Source organism: Schistocerca serialis, unplaced genomic scaffold, assembly GCF_023864345.2.
Source record: "Schistocerca serialis cubense isolate TAMUIC-IGC-003099 unplaced genomic scaffold, iqSchSeri2.2 HiC_scaffold_1261, whole genome shotgun sequence".
Classification (NCBI taxonomy): domain Eukaryota; kingdom Metazoa; phylum Arthropoda; class Insecta; order Orthoptera; family Acrididae; genus Schistocerca; species Schistocerca serialis.
Window position 1 is genome coordinate 7,509,563 of NW_026047471.1, and position 18,858 is coordinate 7,528,420.

The window sequence follows — 18,858 nt, forward strand, 5'->3', positions numbered from 1 at the left end:
TCTGGTGTTATTGAGAATGTTCTGCATTGTCTGTTGCTGACCTAAGAACAGTCTCACCATTTGTTTTTTTGCTCCCTTTCCTTTCTTTGTTTCCCTTCTCCTCTTGTTCCTCCGCTTTGGCGTTTGAGGCTCCTCTTTCTCTTCTTCCTCCCTGTGTGCTCCTGAACATCGGCCCATGCATCTGACTTGTAACAGGTGACTGCGTAACACGTAATTCCCAGTTCTGGGTTGACAGGCAGGGTTCACACATATCCCCTGGTACATGCCAGGGCCAGGGAGGGGTGATTGCAGCTCAGGCAATCTTCCCAAATTGCTGATTGGTCCCTCTGTCAGGTGTTCAGGAGGTGCAACCTGAGGTGTGAACAGTCACCTAAGGTGTGTGCGCCCCCTAGTGAAGGGGGCCCCCAGTAGGAAGGAGCATGCCATCAGAGATGCTGGCAAACATGGGGGATTTTCTCACAATTAATCAGTCAGCTTCCCAATCAACATCTATGATACGTAAATGTAATGAGGCTAATGATTCAAAGACCCTTACCCAGCACGACTGTTCCTCATGGTCTCACATACTGAAGACGGTTTGTCCTTAGCCATGGTAAATCTGTTTATTATTCAGAAAGGTGCTGATGCAATTGCTGGCCTTGTGAAATCCTGCTCTCATTTACAGAATGGCATTTGGATTTTGGAAACTATGTCTGATTCTCAAGAACAAATGCTTGCTGCCTCGCTTCTCCATGGCTGCCCTGTTTATGTCAGTGCCCATAGAACTTCGAATTCTTCCCATGGTGTAATTTACACCAGGCTGCTCGACTGTCTAACCGAGGCCGAAATCCAATCTTACCTATCTGATCAGGGTGTCACTGCCGTCCATCATGTAATGAAAAAGGTTGATCTCTCCTTACTGCCCACCCGCACCGTTTTTTCTCACCTTTGATAGAATTGTGCTTCCATCCAAGATCAAAGCAGACTATGAAATTATCACAGTTTGGCCATACAATCCAAAACCTATGCGCTGCTACCAGTGTCAACATTTCAACCAAATGAGATCATCTTGTCGACACCCAGCCAAATGTGTAATCTGTGGTAGGGATGCGTACAAGAGCGATTGTCCGCCTCCTTCTCCCCGCGGCATCATCTGCAATGGCAGACATGCCGACTCCTCTTGGGATTTTCCCTTGTATCTTGATGAGCAGGCTGTCCAAGAGATCCGGGTAAAGGAAAAAGTGCCTTACCCAGTCACTTGCAAGTTAATGACTAGTCACAAATCCTGTGTTCTCCTGTCTGGCACCTATAGTTCTGCTCTTGTTATTCCTCGCTCCATGAAGGGCATGGCCACGCAGGCATGCGACCTCAAATTCAGCTCTGAGGTAGTGAAATCACCCAGTGTCAATGTAGTATCGCCATCCCCCCCATCCAGCTGTGCAACATGTCGTCAAACTCTTGCCTCAAGGGGCGAAGCCACCAGCTACTTAACCAGTAGGCCAGGAAGGACAGAAGGAGTACTTCCATGAAGACTTCCTCCATTCCTCCAGTGGAACAACACTCGAGTCTTCCTCTAACTGGAAAGGCTGAAGTAAGTCCACCAAAGGCAAAAGGTCTTCTCCTTCACCAACTCAAAGATCCTCTACAATGGTGTTGCCACTTCATACAGTAACCCGGCTAGCCTCCGTGTCGCCAGTGCTCACACCAACTGTTTTTCAGTGTTGGACTCCACAGGCCGACAACACAATCAAGCTGATGCTTCTGTGGACCCCATGGGGCAGGATACTCCTGCTTCTGTGCCCCATCGTAGTCTCTCTTCACCAACTGTCACTGGGCAGCCACCGAGGTGACACCCCTTCATCTCTTCCTCATCATTACACTCTTCCAATGAAACGTTCGCGGCCTTTGGTGCCACAAAGAGGATTTACAGCTGCTTTTAGCATCACAGCGTCCCCTTGTACTCTGCATTCAGGAAACAAAATTGCACCCTCACACCCGTATTGAGCTTTCACATTTCTTACCGATTCATTTTGACCTTCTCTCAGAGGTCAGAATTCCATCTCATGCGGGCATCATGCTGCTCATACAGGATGACATTCATAGTCAACCCACCTACCTGACTATCCAGCTTCAAGCTGTTGCAGTTCAGCTTTCCTTTCCCTACCTGATTTTTTTTCCGTCTGTACCATTTATGTCCCTTTGTCATTCGATGTCACCAGGGCACACTTCTTTCAGCTTATTGGGCAGCTGCCTCCCCCATTTTTATTACTCAGTGACTTTAATGCATGTTATCCCCTTTGGGGTTCTCCCAGGACCTGTGAGAGAGGTGCTCTCTTGGCTGATATTCTTAACCAACTTAACCTCTTCTGCCTTAACACCGGAGCATACTCTTTCCTTTCCGACTCCTTGCACTCCCATTTGGACCTATCCTTCTCCACTGCCAGCTTGCCTATCGTCTTGAGTGTTCCATTCTTTCTGACACTTACTCGAGCAACCATTTCCTATGTGCTATCCATTTTCTGACTTGTACTCTATCTGCATGCACACCCAAATGGCAGCTTACTAAGGCTGACTGGCAGCTTTAGTCCTCCCTGGTGACCTTTGAAGAGCAAGATTTCCACAGTTGTGATGACCAGGTGGAATTTCTCACAAAAGTTATCCATACCACTGCAGAACATTCCAATCCTTACACTTCCTCTTTACCAAATTGTGTCCCAGTCCCTTGGTGGACTGAGGCATGCCGTGATGCAATTCGCACACGGAGACAACATCAGCGTGGATCCTATTGCTATCTTCAACACCTTGGGCCACCATTTTGCAGAACTTTTGAGCTCTTCCCACTATCACCCTGCCTTCATCCATCGGAAACAAGCGGAGGAGGCTCTGGCGATAAGTTCATTCCAATCCTCAGCCCCAGGGCCAGACACCATCCACATTCAAATGTTGCAGCACCTTTCTCTTGCTGTCAAGCACTTTCTGCTTAACACATACAACCGCATCTAGGCAGAGGACACATTTTCCAGACACTTGCTTGAAGCCACCATCATACCTATACCTAAACCCGGTAAGGACAAAAACGTTCCTTCTAGCTTCCGCCCCATCTCTCTTACCAGCTGCATTTGCTAGGTGATGGAACACATGATTAATGCCCTTCTGGTACGGTGGCTCGAGTCTCGCAATTTACTGACGTGTGCGCAGTGTGGATTTACTTACTTTAGCCACCCATGTCATGTATGGTTTTCTGCAGAAATCCCAGACTGTCACTATGTTTTTCGATTTGAAGAAGGCCTACAACACCTGCAGGAGAACTGATATCCTCCATAGTCTCTGCACGTGGGGCTTCCATGGCTGCCTGCCCTGTTTCCTTCAGGCATTTTTAAAAGACTGAGTTTTCAAGGTGCGTGTAGATTCTGCCATGTCAGACACCTTTATCCAGGAAAACAGTGTGCCTCAGAGTTTCATCCGGGGTGTTGGCATCTTTGCTGTCACCATTAATCCTATAATGGCTTTTCTGCCACCAGGCATCTCCAGCTCCCTTTTTCTTGACGATTTTTCCATCTGTTGCAGTTCTCCATGGACCTGTCTGACAGAGCGGCATCTTCAGCGATGTGTTGATCGTCTTTAGTCGTGGAGCATTGACAATTGCTTTTGTTTTTCCACTGACAAAACTGTCTGTATGAATTTCTGTCGACGTAATTGGTTTTTCCCACCATCTTTATATCTTTGGCCTTTTGCCCTTTTCTTCATTGAAACTACAAAATTCCTCGGGCTCATGCTTGATAGGAAACTCTCTTTGTCCTCCCATGTGTCTTACCTGGCAGCCCGCTGTTCTCAATTCCTCAAAGTCCTACATGTCCTGAATGGTACTTCCTGAGGTGCTGATCGAATACCATCCTCTGTTTGTACCGGTCCCTTGTCCATTCGAAACACGACTATGGGTGCTTTGTTGACGCGTCTGCCCTTTCATCCCTCTTAATGCTGTCTCAGCACTATCCACCATTGTGGCATCCGTTTGGCCCCGGGTGCCTTTTACACTAGCCTGGTTGAGAGTTTAACAGAAGCTGCTGAACTACCACTGTCCTACCACGGTGACTTCCTCCTCAGCAGGTATGCATGCTGTTTGTCTGCCATGCGTAGCCACCCATCCTATGCCACCTCCTTCAATGATTCCTGTGATGGCCAGTATGGGGCGCGTCCCTCTTCTCTGACACCTCCTGGAGTCCGTTCAGCTTTTGCTACAGCGGCTTAGCTTCACACTACCTGCAACTTTCCCGGTGGGTGTGAACCCTTCACCACATTGGCTTTGTGAAGCAGCCCATGTTAACATTGGCTTTCATTTGCTTCCTAAGGACACTAATCCAGCCTTGGTCTATCACCTTCAGTTTCACGACCTTCGCATGGAACTTCGCAATAGTACCTTTGTATACACTGATGGCTCTTGGACTGACCGTAGGGTTGCATGTGCCTTCGTCATTGGCACCTGTGTCTTTCGACATTGGCTTCTGGCACACTGCTCAGTATTTACAGCCAAGCTCTTCTCCATTTGTCAGACCACGGAGTACATCCGACAACACAGCCTTTTCAATTGTGTCCTCTGCTCAGCCTCACTTAATGCCATTCAAAGTCTAAGTGCACTGTACACCACCCATCCCTTAGTGCAGTTGGTCCAGGAAAACTGTCACCAGCTCACTCTTGGTGGAGCAGTGTGATATTTCTGTGGGTTCCTGGTCATGTTGGTCTGCCAGGAAACGAGCCTGCTGATACTGCTTCCAAGGCTGCAGTCCTCGTACTTCAGTCCCTCCAATGATCTCTGTGTTTCTATCTGTCAGGAGGTAGTGTCCGTTTGGCATCGTCAATGGTCCTCCCTTCATGGGCTTATTAAGCCTCTCCCAGCAGCTTGGACAACCTTCTCTTGGCCCTTCTGCTGGGATTGGTCATTTTAACTAGACTGCGTATAGGGCACTGCCTTTTTAGCCATCGTCATTTGATAAGTGGCGCTACCCCACTACTTTGTACACATTGTGCCCAAGTTGTAACTGCCAGCCTCTTCCTTATGGAATGCCCAATTTTTAACCGTTTATGTTCCCACTTGGGTTTGCCCTCATGAGTTATCGGCTGTTTTAGCATATGACGGGCAGGCTGTTGACCGTCTTTTACTTTTTACCCGCCAAACCACTGTGGCAAAGTCCATTTAATTTTTAGTTTTCGACTTCCATTTCTGTATGTCGTTGTTTCAGCCGTTTTTCCACGTGCCCCCAGGGGCTCGGCATTCATTTGCTGGGTACGGGCTTGGCGACCCCGGGGTTCCTGAGCTGGGGATTGGTAAGCACCAGCAGTCCCGTCACCTTAAGTTCTGGGCATGCTGTTGCAACTGACGATCAGATGGTTGGAGGAATGGTCTCGCACCATGGGTTTTAATTTCTCATTAGAGAAAACAGTTTGTGTTGCTTTTAATCGTTCCTGCGCTCTGTTTAATTTGCCCGTTTAAAAACTCAGGGTACTGATCTCACTTTTAAGGAAAAGGTGAAGTGTCTGGGTCTTATCTTTGATGAGAAGTTAACATGGTTGCCACACCTTAAAGAAATGAAACTGAGATTTCTCAAGGCCTTAAACATCCTTAAATGTGTTAATCACAGGTTTTGGGGAGCCGACAGAGCATGTCTGCTCCAACTTCATAAGGCCTTCGTGCAACCCCAGCTAGAATACGGATGCCAGATTTATGGGTCAGCAAGGCCTTCATTCCTTCAAGTGCTGGATGCCATTCACCACGAGGGTATTAGGTTGTCAACAGGGACTTACCACACGAGCCCTGTTGTTAGTTTGTGTGCACAGGCTGGTGAGCCTCCGCTGTCTATTGGACGTCTTCTTCTCGTGGTATGCCACACATATAGACCTTTGTCCGTTCCTACATCGCCAGCATCCAGTTACATTGTTCAGCTGCCACTGGAATGGCTATTCAATCACCAACCACAAGCAACATGGCCATTTGGGATCTGTGCAAGGGAGAGCCTTGAATTATTACAGAGGGGGGGGGGGGGGGGGGCATTAAGGTCCAAAGCCAGGGGTGGAGTAGGGTATCCCCCTGGCTACTACCAAGGCCTAGATTGCTTTTAGAACTAACTATTTACAAGAAGCATTGTTCCCCAGACCATGTTTATAAAATTAAATTTAATGAATTTTTACGTAGCCACTCAGATTTTATTACTGTCTACACAGATGGTTCTAAGCAGGGAGATGTTTTTGGTTGTTCTGTCGTGTTCCCTGACACTGTCCTCAGGATAGGGCTCCCAGAGCAGTTTTTAGTTTATTATGTGGAATTGTTTGCTATCATGAGGGCAATGGAGCAGATGAGACAGTGCTGTGACAAAAAAATTATCATCTGCTCCAATTCTCAAAGTGCCCTTCTTGCTGTTGGACAGATGTACCCAACAGATTGGATGGTGCAACAAGTGCAGGACACTCTCCTTCTCTTGCCCAGGCAAAACAAGGAAATCGTTTTGTGCTGGTTTCCAAGGCACATAGGCATCCAGGGTAATGAACTCACTGATGCTACTGCTAAGGAGGCTTGCTCCCTTCCTCCTCCTGCCAGCTGTTCAGTCCCTCTGTGGGCTGTCACTTCATTTGTGACCAGAAAGGCAACATTTTGGTGGGAGTCCCAGTAGCTAGAAGTGAGGAACAGTAAACTACGTTCCATCTAAACTTCAGTGTGACCATGGATCACCTCCTTTCGCTTGCGATGGTGTGAAGAAGTAGCCCTTACTTTGCTTAGAGTGGGACATATTGCCCAGTGACACACGGCTTGCTCTTACGTTGGGAGGAGCCCCCAGTATGTCAGACGCGGGACAAAGTTGACATCTTTTAACCGATTGTGTTCTCTTGCCGACCTGAGGCTTGAACTGGATATCCCACAGGATCTTCTCTCTATTGTAAATGATAACAAGGCGAATATTGTTTGTGTCTTAAAATTTTGTGCAGTGTCTGGAATTCTTCCCAAAATACTTGGTGTGCAATCTTAATGTGTCACATATTATTTCTAAGTTGTCATCCAGCCACACTTATTGGTCCCTTTCTTAACAGCATCTTTACAGGTATTTTCCCCATGATTTTGTTTCGTTATCCCGCTGTGTCTCACTGGGGTTTTATTACGGGCTTTTCTGAACCTCACATTTCTGGTGTTGCTTTACGTTTCCTGTGGTGGGATCAAACGTAGTTTTCCAGTTTATTGATCTCCTTCCATAGATTATGGAAATCTTCTTCAGTATAACTTTAATGCTAGGGTGCTGATGACGTAGCTAAATCATCATCATCTTTTTCCATGTGCCTGTTTTTAGCTGTCTTCTATTATGTCAGTTGTAATTGACATATAGTCATTTTTAACTCCTCTCTGTCTTCGTGTTCTGTAGTTTTGATTTGGACACGTATGACCTCAATTGTTTTTTGCACCCTAAAGCAATGCAAAATCAATCCCTTAGTAACAGAACTGTTGTTTCAGATTATCCTCTTTCCCTACAACATTACATGCAATGCTTCGATTTGTAGAATATATTCTTATTTTCCTGAGCAGCGTCATTTGAAGATTCAAATGTGAGAATAGTTTACCGCCAGAATGTTTTTCAATGAAAATTATCAATATATTTAATTTTGATGACTGCATATATTGTGGAAATCATATTAAATGTCTTTAATGCAGTGGTTTCCATTAACTTCTGTATAAATATTCTGCTGATTGTTGTTGAATTTTCTGCCCTTAGGAGCATTTCCCAACCCAGTGGCAAGAGAGTGGTCTGAACTTTTACTCTCTCATTTGCACTCTTTTAACGAGGTCACTGTCATTACTAAAGAATAACTAGGATTGACCCCAGACCTTTCTGGATTCATAGTTAGTTGCTATCCCTAAAATGAGATTTAAACCATATTGCACAATTATGTCAAAGAGTTTCTTATTTTATAAATTTTGAGTTATCAGTGGAAAGTAGAGGTAATTTTTAACAGAACACATTGCAAAGTAAGTTGTCATGTGTCTCCAATTTTTTCATATGCAACTAGAGGATCAGCATGTGTGTTTCAGTGGCATTTTTATCACTGTATAAAACAAAACAAACACCATCCTAACAAAACCTTGAAGGCTCAATAGAACAGTCTCATCCCAAGGCAAGAAGAGCTCTTGTCAAGACTATCAGGTGGACAGTACTTTTCGGGAATTGGTTTATCCTAATCTTATTTACAGTTGCAGCTATACAGACAATCCTGTAAATTCATGGTCATCATTATCCATTTGGATTACACAGATACAATAAATTGCTTTTCAGAATTGCTAGCACACCAGCAGTTTTCCAGTGTTTTTGAGCAGATGAGTCAAAACATTCTGATCAGACAAGTATCAGGACAATACAGTAGTAAATGATGAACTTATGTCTGCCATTCCTGACCACTTCAACAGAATGGGCTAAAGTGTAACCTACAAAAGAATGAACTCTTTCACAAGCGAGTTGAGTATTTCATCTACATGTTGAATCTTAAAGGACTTCAAATGAATTGACAACATATGTAAAGCATGGAAAAAATTCAAGGGCCTACCAACTTAAGATCTTCAATCATTTCTTGACAAAATAAATTATTATGTATATTTTATGTTGGACCCTCTTCCTCACCAGTTACAAGTATTCTATTTTCTATTGATAGACAACACAACATGCTAATGCCAATGTCCTGTCTAGATTACCTGTGGGACAAATCTCTCATTTGACTCTCAGAGGCACTATGCTTCCAAGTAGACAGCATCTTACAAAACTGTCTTCAAGAGTGTCCTGTTGATTACACTGTGTCATGCTGGTTCATTTATTGTAGATGTCATAATTTTCGCATCTGTCATCTGTCAAAATTACAACAGCACCTACTCCAAACAAGCCAGCATGACACACAGTGTAACCCAATATCCAATAAGAACAAATTCTCCATTGTGTATAAAATATTGTTGTCATGTGGATCACATCATGCTAGATAATAAATGTGACTTATGACAATGGGCAGAGCCTTAAATGAGTTATTTAGTATATAAACAGCAGCTTTGGTGTTAAAATGTCTTTCTTCAATATTTGATAGCTGCAAGACAAGGTAAATATTCTTCTTGATATTGTAATGTACAGGATGTCAAATTGTTCTCTTTCTTTCCATATTTCGATCCATTAAAAAAAAAGAATTAGTCATGGTACAGCATTGTTCACTGCCCCACTTGGAAAAACACAGAGAGAAGTCTCATTCTGATATTTTGGATCTCAGACTGTGAGACCTGTGAGATAGTCGACATTTGGCCTTCATTTCGGCCGCGTGTCTGAAATCCGTGCTTGAGAGCTCAAGTGACAACAATGAGCAGGAGGGCCTGCACACACCAATAACAGCTTCTAGAACAGACAAACCCAGTATTAACACACAATTCACAAAAAACTAAAGCCAACTGGCAAGCACTGGGTAGCGACAAATACAGGACGAGACGTTAAATGTTATAGTGTGACAACTACAATTACTATTAAAGCAATAGTTCGTTAAACAATCTCCAATGATATGAAATTTCACTTGATAAATTTATAAATCACCACTATCTCAAGGTGATAATGACCAGACAGTCTGCACACAACCTTAAATACCAAAGCACCATTTGATGGCGCAAAATCGTTACCATTATAGTTGCCAACAAGGAAGAAGTTTGCAATTCTAGTTTAAATTAGCAGCTGAAGTTTTATGTAGAGAATTAACTTTGATTCATAAAATTTACCACTTAATACATTAACAATAATAATAAAAAATGAATCACTGAATATCAGCCACACTTACAATTCAAAATAAATGCAGTGGAATCAGGGCACAGTGCAGTTTCATGGACTTGCAATACCAAGTATCGTGGACCCTCATCCAAGATGGTTTACACATCCAAAAGTTCCACAACATAATTGCTCATTGCTTAAAGTTAGTCCAGGAGCTCGCTGTTAACATGCACACCTGGGTAAACTCCCATGCTCTCCTCAGGACTCAAGATAGACACGACTCTTAAACAGAGCCTGTGATGACTGGTGACTGCTTTCGCACTCCAGTTCCACTCGCCGCCAGACCCAGGCGCTGGAATGTCAACACTATGCCCACTGCAGTACACTAAGCATCGACTGACTACTCACGATGCTCCATGCGCTATCTTCCCTCTGTCAATGTCCCCAACCACGTCTCCATCACTGCCCCGACCAAGTCTCCTTTGCTGCCCCCGACTGAGTCTTACCTTGCCAGCCACAGCCATCCTAAATAGACGGTGCTAGCCAACCATGACACCACAAAGCATGACAGAGAAACTATCCTGCTAAGAGCATCGCAAGAAGTCACAGCTCAATAACATTATTTTACTAGTTAGGTAATAATAATTATTAGACAGAAAATATATACCTGGAAAAGAATAAAAAGTAAACTGCAATTTATGAAATGAGTACTTGAACCACTATTTCTAATTGTGAATGTGATACGAAACCTTGTTGGTTTTATTTTATTTCTATCTGCAATGGTCTCTCGTTATTGATGTGCAAATGACATCATGTTGTGATGAGAAAGTTTGCCAGTGCACGTGACTTGCTGGTGTAGGCACTTTTTCACACACACAGGACAATGAATGTAGTATGTATTTTCATTGTTTTACTGCATGTCTAATTCAGTGTTCCATTCAGAAACATCATGTTCATATTACATTATTTTTCTCCATGATTAATAACTTATTTTATTGTTGACAAATATGTCTTTCTCTATTCATCTGTACTCACCAAGCCATCTTATGGTGTGTGGTGGATGGTACTATGTGTACCACTGTCACAGCCTCTTCCCTGTACCAGTCACGAATAGTTCACAGGAAGGTTGCTGGTAAGGCTTTGTGTGGGCTCAATGTTTCTAATTCATGCTCATGATCTTTTCATGAGATATACATAGAAGGAAGCTATATACACTGAAGAGCCAAAGAAACTGCTACACCTGCATAATATCATGTAGGACCCCTGTGAGCACGTGGAAGTGCCGCAACATGATGTGGCATGAACTCGACTAATGTCTGAAGAAGGGATGGAGGGAATTTACACCATAAATCCTGCAGGCCTGTCCATAAATCTGCAAGAGTACGAGGGGGTGGTGATCTCTTCTGAACAGCACGTTGCAAGGCATCCCAGATATGCCCAATAATGAGGATATTGAAAGGGTAATGCAGTATATAAAGGGGGACGAAAATCTAATAGTCATGGGTGACTGGAATGCAGTTGTAGGGGAAAGAGTAGAAGAAAAGTTTACAGGAGAATATGGACTTGGGACGAGGAATGAAAGAGGAGAAAGACTAATTGAGTTCTGTAACAAGTTTCAGCTAGTAATAGCGAATACCCTGTTCAAGAATCACAAGAGGAGGTGGTATACTGGGAAAAGGCCAGGAGATATGGGAAGATTTCAATTAGATTACATCATGGTCAGACAGAGATTCCAAAATCAGATACTGGATTGTAAGGCGTACCCAGGAGCAGATATAGACTCAGATCACAATATAGTAGTGATGAAGAGTAGGCTGAAGTTCAAGACATTAGTCAGGAAGAATCAATACGCAAAGAAGTGGGATACGGAAGTACTAAGGAAAGACGAGATAGGTTTGAAGTTCTCTAACGCTATAGATACAGCACTAAGGAATAGCGCAGTAGGCAGTACAGTTGAAGAGGAATGGACATCTCAAAAAAGGGCCATCACAGAAAATGGGAAGGAAAACATAGGTACAAAGAAGGTAGCTGCGAAGAAACCATGGGTAACAGAAGAAATTCTTCACTTGATTGATGAAAGGAGGAAGTACAAACATGTTCCGGGAAAATCAGGAATACAGAAATATAAGTCGCTGAGGAATGAAATAAATAGGAAGTGCAGGGAAGCTAAGACAAAATGGCTGCAGGAAAATGTGAAGACATTGAAAAAGATATAATTGTGGGAAGGACAGACTCAGCATACAGGAAAGTCAAAACAACTTTTGGTGACATTAAAAATAGCAACGGTGGTAACATTAAGTGTGCAACGGGAATTCCACTGTTAAATGCAGAGGAGAGAGCAGATAAGTGGAAAGAATACATTGAAAGCCTCTATGAGGGTGAAGATTTGTCTGATGTGATAGAAGACGAAGCAGGAGTTGATTTAGAAGAGATAGGGGATCCAGTATTAGAATCGGAATTTAAAAGAGCTTTGGAGGACTTACGGTCAAATAAGGCAGAAGGGATAGATAATATTCCATCAGAATTTCTAAAATCAGTGGGGGAAGTGGCAACAAAACAACTATTCACGTTGGTGTGTAGAATATATGAGTCTGGCGACATACGATCTGACTTTCGGAAAAGCATCATCCACACAATTCCGAAGACGGCAAGAGCTGACGAGTGCGATGATTATTGCACAATCAGCTTAACAGCTCATGCATCGAAGCTGCTTACAAGAATAATATACAGAAGAATGGAAAAGAAAATTGAGAATGCGCTAGGTGATGATCAGTTTGGCTTTAGGAAAAGTTAAGGGGCGAGAGAGGCAATTCTGACGTTACGGCTAATAATGGAAGCAAGGCTAAAGAAAAATCAAGACACTTTCATAGGATTTGTCGACCTGGAAAAGGTGTTCGACAATATAAAATGGTGCAAGCTGTTAGAGATTCTGAAAAAAGTAGGGGTAAGATATAGGGAGAGACGGGTCATATACAATATGCACAACAACCAAGAGGGAATAATAAGAGTGGACGATCCAGAATGAAGTGCTCATATTAAGTAGGGTGTAAGACAAGGCTGTAGCCTTTCGCCCCTACTCTTCAATCTGTACATCGAGGAAGCAATGATGGAAATAAAAGAAAGCTTCAGGAGTGGAATTAAAATACAAGGTGAAAGGATATCAACGATACGATTTGCTGATGACATTGCTATCCTGAGTGAAAGTGAAGAAGAATTAAATGATATGCTGAACGGAATGAACAGTCTAATGAGTACACAGTAATGAGAACAGCGAGAAACTTAACATCAGGATTGATGGTCACGAAGTCAATGAAGTTAAGGAATTCTGCTACCTAGGCAGTAAAATAACCAATGACGGACGGAGCAAGGAGGACATCAAAAGCAGACTCGCTATGGCAAAAAAGGCATTTCTGGCCAAGAGAAGTCTACTAATATCAAATACCGGCCTTAATTTGAGGAAGAAATTTCTGAGGATGTACTTCTGGAGTACAGCATTGTATGGTAGTGAAACATGGACTGTGGGAAAACCAGAACAGAAGAGAATCGAAGCATTTGAGATGTGGTGCTATAGACGAATGTTGAAAATTAGGTGGACTGATAAGGTAAGGAATGAGGAGGTTCTACGTAGAATTGGAGAGGAAAGGAATATGTGGAAAACACTGATAAGGAGAAGGGACAGGATGATAAGACATCTGCTAAGACATGAGGGAATGACTTCCATGGTACTAGAGGGAGCAGTAGAGGGGAAAAACTGTAGAGGAAGACAGAGATTGGAAAACGTCAAGCAAATAATTGTGGACGTAGGTGCAGGTGCTACTCTGAGATGAAGAGGTTAGCACAGGAAAGGAATTCGTGGCAGGCCGCATCAAACCAGTCAGTAGACTGATTACCAAAAAAAAAAAAAAAAAAAAAATGTTCATGTCCGGATGTCCGGGGATTTTGGTGGCCAGTAGAAGTGTTTAAACTTGGAAGGGTGTCCCGGGGGCCACTCTGTAACAATTCTGGGCGTGTTTGGTATTGCATTGTCCTGCTGGAATTGCTCAAGTCCATCAGAATGCACAGTGGACATGAATAGATGCAGGTGATAAGATAAGATGCTTACGTACGTGTCACCTGTTAGTCATATCTAGATGTACCAGGTGTCCTATATCACTCTAACTGCCTATGTCCCACATGATTAGAGAGCCTTCACCAACTTGAACTGTCCCCTGCTGACATGCTAGGTCCATGGATTCATGTGGTTGTCTCCATACCTGTACATGTCCAAAATACTCGATACAAGTTGAAACGAGACTTGTCTGACCAGGCAGCATGTTTCCAGTCATCAACAGTCCAATGTCATTGTTGACGGGCCCAGGTGAAGCATATAGCTTTGTGTTGTGCAGTCATCAAGGGTACACAAGTGGGCCTTCAGCTCCGAAAGCCCATATCAATGTTCCTTTGAATGGATCACATGCTGACACTTGTTGATGGCCCAGCATTGAAATTTGCAGCAGTTTGCAGAATGGTTGCACTTCTGTCATGTTGAATGATTCTCTTCAGTTGCCATTGGTCCCATTCTTGCAGGATCTTTTTCCAGCTGCAGCGATGTCAGAGATTTGATGTTTTAATGGATTCCTGATATTCATGGTACACTCGTGATACAGTCATATGGGAAAATTCCCACTTCTTTACTACCTCAGAGATGCTGTGTCTCATCGCTCATGTGCCGATTGTAACAGCACATTGAAACTCACTTAAATCTTGAAAACCTGCTTTGTAGCAGCAGTATCTGATCTAACAACTGCACCAAGACACTTGTCTTATATAGGCGTTGCCAACTGCAGCACTGTATTCTGCCTGTTTACATATCTCTATATTTGAATATGCATACCTATATGGTATATACATGGTATATACATATTATATACATGGTATATACTGGGACTGAAGACCACAGCAACAACATACCTGTACCAGTTTCTTTGGCACTTCAGTGTATTTGTTGACTCTTCTGGGAACGTATGATCTGGGAACATTAACAATAAGTCTCACTGTGATGCAGAACGTCTCTCTTACAGTGTCTGCCACCAGAGTTGGTTGACACTTTAGTGTTTACTAAATGACCCTGTAACAAAATGGATTGCTCTTCTTTGGATCATCTCTATTTCCTCTGTCAGTCCTATCTGGTAGGGATCCCATACTGATGAGCAATATTCAAGTATTGGTCTCTCTCTCTCTCTCTCTCTCTCTCTCTCTCTCTCTCTCTCTCTCTCTCTCTCTCTCTCTGTGTGTGTGTGTGTGTGTGTGTGTGTGTGTGTGTGTGTTGGAATGATTGACAGTTTATAATCTAGAATTTAAAATTATCTTTATGAGATTATAACCTTCGACCATTCCCAATTTTTGCTATTTAACATGTTGGAGACCAGCTGCTTAGAAGAATATCGGGTCTAGGAAACCAACCATTTATGCCATTATTTAAAGTATTTCTGGCATATATGTAATTGATGCATCTTCAAGAGTAACACATACTAAGAAAAGACCAAGCTTCAAGATTTAATTATGATGGAAAGTAAATTATTCTTCCAAAAACAGGTTCTCGGTGAGTTGTTGAGCAATTTCTTCCTTGTGAGCTTCCAAAATTTCTGCTTACTCAATGAACATGATGTGTTTATAGCAGAATTACAGTAAACTGTGAAACCTAACAAATAAGTGCCTGAAATTACATCAATGCAATTGTATTCGCTCAGGCAATTGCGACTGCATCTTTTACGTTTACTAATGTTTCTTTCGACATAATTCTAGAAATTGACAACAGAAGGCATCGTCAGTTAGTGGACAGGTAACGAGATGTCTGTACATTGTTCTCATACACCGTAAGTCAAGTTTTTGTGTGGTTTATGCTCGTGCTTTGAGAAATCACGGCCAGACCTATACTCGGGCATGGTCTTTTTAACACAAAGTTGTGGCCTGAGCCATGCTTGGGCTTGACCTGCATAGTGTTAGAGTGTGACACTGATGGCACCCATCACCAAATTATAATAAAACAACAAGGGCATGTGTGGCAACACCTTCATCCTTTATGGATGTGCTCCTGAACACAAATCTTTAATTCTAGAATTTCATGAAAAGTTGTGTAATTTTCAAGTTTCTGTTCACATTATATTATTACACATGATAACCGAACCACTGGCATCTATCTATCACACAAACTTATTAATTTTGTTTTTAAAATGTGTAGAGGCTGTCTTGATATTGCATTGCTCTGAAGTTTTAATGAATTGTTCATTGTTACAGCGCTTCAATTCCAACATTCTGCAGAAACAATATCGTTCTTCATCGAAGCCTCAGCAGTACTGCTGTTGTGCAATTGGTTCTCGAGATCGATCGTTATCAGTATGGCTTACAGCACTCAAACGACCTCTTGTTGCGTTGCACGAGTTGTTTACTAAATCTGTGCTTGATCTGTCATGGAGCTGTACAGGTCTGCAGTTGATGGCTTGTTCATGGGATGGAACTGTTGCTTTTGTAGAGTTCTCAGAAGATGAACTTGGGAAGCCACTTACAATGGAAGAGAAGGTGTGTTTAATTAATATTATTTGTAATTCATTTTAATTACTGAAAGATAATGTTGACTCCTTCATTGATGGAATTATGTTTTATTCATGAATTGTTAGTTCCTTAGTGTGAAAAGCTAACATGGATTACTTTCACAACTTTACTGTGGTGGGCGGAGGTGGGGGGGGGGGGGGGGGGGGGAGGTAGGGGAACAAACGAAGATGATGTATCTTACCAAACGAAAGCATTGGCATGTTGATAGACACACAAACAAACACACAAACACACAAACACACACACACACACACACACACACACACACACACACACACGTCCAACTGCACATATACAGACACAAGCACACATTTGTAAAGGCAAAGAGTTTGGGCAGAGATGTCAGTCGAGGCGGAAGTACAGAGTACATTTGCCTCTGTGTTTGTGTGTCTATCAACATGCCAATGCTTTCGTTTGGTAATTTACATCATCTTTGTTTTTAGATATATTTTTCCACGTGGAATAAACGTGACTGTTAAGATAGAAGTTATACTAAAAATTTTCTGATCATTGGTCTGGCACTAAACAGAAGTAGCATTTCATAGGGATCCTTTCATGTTCCACACTTAAAGTTCTTTTCCACTTTTTAAAAGTCTTCTTTTGCATATTTATTATAAACTGTACTGGCAACAGTATTTGAAGATTAAATGGAGCATTTTATTTTATTTGTCTGAAAAAAAACAAAATAGGCTGAGTTGTTAGATATGCTGATAAAATGAATCCCATCTTCTGTCGTGTATTTTTTATACATCACTCCAAAACTCACAAACCTTGTCTCCTCTTCTTTTTTTTGCCATGACAAAGAAATTACTTTAACGTTTTGTGTTTGCCAGCCCTGTTGCTGTTTTTGTGAATGATAAATGAATGTTTCCTTTCTCTCTGAAATTGTAGTGAGAGACTCCCTACCAATTCAAAAGAAAGTTAAAACATACCTCATCAGTCACTTTTTCTACAAATTATGTAAATACCCAGATTTAGATATTTAAGAATTCTGTTAGCTAGATGGGCAGTAGCAGTGTGGGTTTATATAGGAAGCTGTATAGTAATATTCTTGAAAACTACCATTGTAATCAAGTAAATAGTATGCTATTAATGGCAGACAAACAGCTGCTGTATGATGAAACTAACGAGGCAGCATTATTTTTCAAAGAAACAACTTTATTACTAATTATCTTGATTAAATTTAGATGGCATTAGTGTGAATAGCATTAAGTAGTGTAGTGATAGTTTATTGTTGAAAAGTTTGTCATATCTTTCTCATATGTTACGTGTATACCTTGACTTGTTCCACATCATTGGAGGTACCCCTTCTTGATAGTATCTACTGAATATGATAATGAATTCACATATCGCTGTAATTTGTGTATTTTTAATTACTTTTTTCTTTTTGTTTCACTTATGGTTTACATAATTGGTAGCACCACAGCATGTAAGCAAATAATTTATTCTGCTTTAATTTTTATGTCTTCCTGATCCTTATCCTGTAGATTGTGTTATCATCATCAGCTGTAGTTTATCGACAGGCAGGTTTTCATTCATTCAAGATTAGGTTTGCTCATGGTATTTTATATTTTTCTCTATCCCCCATTTTGTTTCAGTTGTTAAATAACACACAACTGCCCTGTTTTATACTGTCATAAATAAAGTTTTCTTGAAAGGTAACAGAATTGCTCCAAATGTGGAACATCTACATGACTTTTCTGCAATTCACACTTAGTGTGGCAAACCACCTTCAGTCATCCTGTACTGTTCACCCTCAAACAGCACATAGGGAAAATGAACACTTAAATCTTTTGGTATGAGCTCTGATTTTTTAAATTTTATTACAACAATCACTTCTTTCTTGTAAGTGACAATAAAATATTTTAACATTCAGAGGAGGAAGTTGGAGGCTGAAATTTTGTGAAAATATCTTCCCACAGTGAAAAATGCCTTTGTTTTAACCCTTTCGTGGCTACAAGGGCCAAGTGTCCTGGCTACTTGGCCGGCTGATAAGAGGAAATGCAGCATTCGCCTGGCCGGTAGACTGCGGACTCAGCCCTGTGGTCGCTGTAGGCTATGGCCACTGTTGGCATCCTGCACGTTCTGGTGCATACAGAACCGCTGTACTGTCTCAGTGGTCATAGTTTCTGATGACCATGAAAGAGAGCTTGGAACTAAGTAACACTTTCTGTTATATGTTTATTATGGGCTGATAAACAGTTGGTTTAGAAAAATGATAGGAACGTTTTTAATAATAATTCCTATAACTTGAGGCTTATTCCGTCAATATGTGTGCCTACAACATATTAAAATTTCCTTAACATCGAATGAATGTGTTCCAAGATATATAGTGTTAAAGTGAGTAGCGTGTAGTGAAAACGCCCAAATATTGGACAGTTCTTGCTACTATCTTAATTAAAAAATAATTACAGGAATTTAAAACCAAATTATGGCACATATCCGGACTCTGAGTTAAACAAATCATATATCTGGATAACTCATTTTTCGATAGGCCCATGGCTTGGTTTGTAATTAAAGCCTAAAG

At 41.9% G+C, this 18,858-nt stretch overlaps 1 pseudogene; it reads left to right on the forward strand.

Annotated features, from left to right (window-relative positions):
- LOC126438173 (protein HIRA-like) overlaps positions 1–18,858 on the forward strand; it is a 450,749-nt pseudogene that overhangs the window by 298,925 nt on the left and 132,966 nt on the right.